We start from the raw sequence: 2,095 nt of genomic DNA on the forward strand, positions 1-2,095 counted from the left end.
CTTGTCAGAAATCAATCTAAACATTTTCCTTATCAATGCCAAGTTCCTGCACACCAAACTGGTTGCATGGGAAAGCAAAGATCTCAAAACCTGTAGTCCCATAAAATTGTTAGCATAACATATCGTAACTCAAATTATCATCAGCCTATATGTACTTACATCTTTATAAATAAATCGTTCTGTTTATGAGTGCAAGCATATTTGATTATTATTGTACTATTATTGCATCTATGCTTAATTGGGAGCATACAACTGTTTAAGTTCTTGCATACTATTCTTAATTGTGGGGTCATATTGTTCTGAACCTTTTATTATGTCCATCACATGCAGGTTTGAAGGTGCTGTGAACGTGCTGTGATTTTGGACAGAAGGAAGGAAGGAAGAATACAGGGAACTTAGGAGTCACAACTCTTTAGGAACATCCATCTTGGCAGTGCTAGTACAAGAAAATGGCAGCTACTGAACATGCGTGTAGTGCACAAAGGGATGGCAAATACAGTTGAGTCTATTAAGCCCTCCACTATAGTAAGGCAGCCGTCTCCATCCTCCTCTGAAACCACTTGACAAGGTCCAATGCTCTGTCACTGTAATCCCTCTTCTTCTGTAAATTGGTCTGCAAGAACTCCTATCACTGTAAAAAATTTGCGACAGCAAACATATACTACAAGGACATATCCACGACGCGCTTAACACTAGAGAGAGATGCTACAGCCAAACAAATCATGACCAAACACATATCATCCAGTCCAGGACTTGCTCACTGCTATTTTGCTTGCAGATTCTGCCTTCAGGTTACAGTAACCAACTGAAAATAATACTACATAGAAATCACAAGTAGTCTTTAGCCTACGTGCAAATACAAATACTTGGTTCTCTCAACCGCATAAAAGTGCAAATACAAATCACAATACAAACTGTCCGCAGATAATGCACAATGCACGACATTCTTCTTTCCCGATCAAACTTTTGATTCATATGGGGTCCCTATAAGCAGCACATTGGCTCATTGCGACAAGAACAAAATTCAGAAGTGTGGTAGGGGTATCAGTAATTTTAGGAGGAAATTATTGGTGCTTAATTGAGGAAACTGAGCGTGCACGTGGTGTTTCTTGGACTTACTAATTTTCTATCTTGAGTTGGACTTCAAGATGTTTTTATTTTCTTTGAGAAACAGATTGAGACATTGACTGTCAGCATTGTGCGTGTTAATTCAAAATGATCCGGTCTCCGGATATCCATTCTGTCACTTTTCGAACACTTTGTGGTGTCAGGTTGGTTACATGCTGGAAGGAAGCATCGAACTTGTTGTTTATTAATCAGTGTCTAATCAGTGTCTGTTGGGACGTCAATCCCTGCATAAAAATTCAGTAGTTTTCTTCAGTGGAATCCTTGTGACATTCCAGTCTAGGTCTCCAATGTGACCAACCAACCAGAGATCTAAATAGTGCAGCATCTACGTACAGAACATGAATAAACTTGATCGATTGCCTTGGGCAAGATAGAGATCTGTGGAGAGGGAGGAAGGAGAGGAGAGGAGAGGAGGGCATACCTCGGCTAGGAGTTGCTGCTGTGGGAGGCGCAGGTGGAGCCGTCGTGTACCTCGCCGGCTCCAACATCCATGCGTGGCGTCGGCCCACAGCAGGGAAGCGTCGGCGGTCTCTTGTGACCTGCGTTGCGTGAGGAATCCGGCCAAATTGAATCAGAAAATGGCAATTCAAATTGAATCGAACAACATCCGGGATCTGGCCAAAATCGTGACCAACACACGCACACACACACACACACGCATGAAGGGAAGGTAGGGGGGAGAGACCTCCATGGCGTCGGTCGGAGCACCATCTCCATCTCTCTCCCTCACGCGGGCATACTTAGGAAGACATACGATCGAGGGCGAAGAGACCTCCGGCGGTCGTATGACACGCTCAGGGCGGCGGGCGGGCACGTGCGCGGCGGAGGGGGGCGGGGGCGGGCAGCGGCACGAGACAGGGAGCGGCGGGCGCGCGGCCGCCGGCATGGCGCACGCGGCGGGGGGCATGGGGGCGGACGGACGGAGGAGAGGAGGTGGAAGGGAGGCCGGCGGCGACTGAGTTGTGAG

Source organism: Triticum dicoccoides, chromosome 5B (assembly GCF_002162155.2).
Source record: "Triticum dicoccoides isolate Atlit2015 ecotype Zavitan chromosome 5B, WEW_v2.0, whole genome shotgun sequence".
NCBI lineage: Eukaryota > Viridiplantae > Streptophyta > Magnoliopsida > Poales > Poaceae > Triticum > Triticum dicoccoides.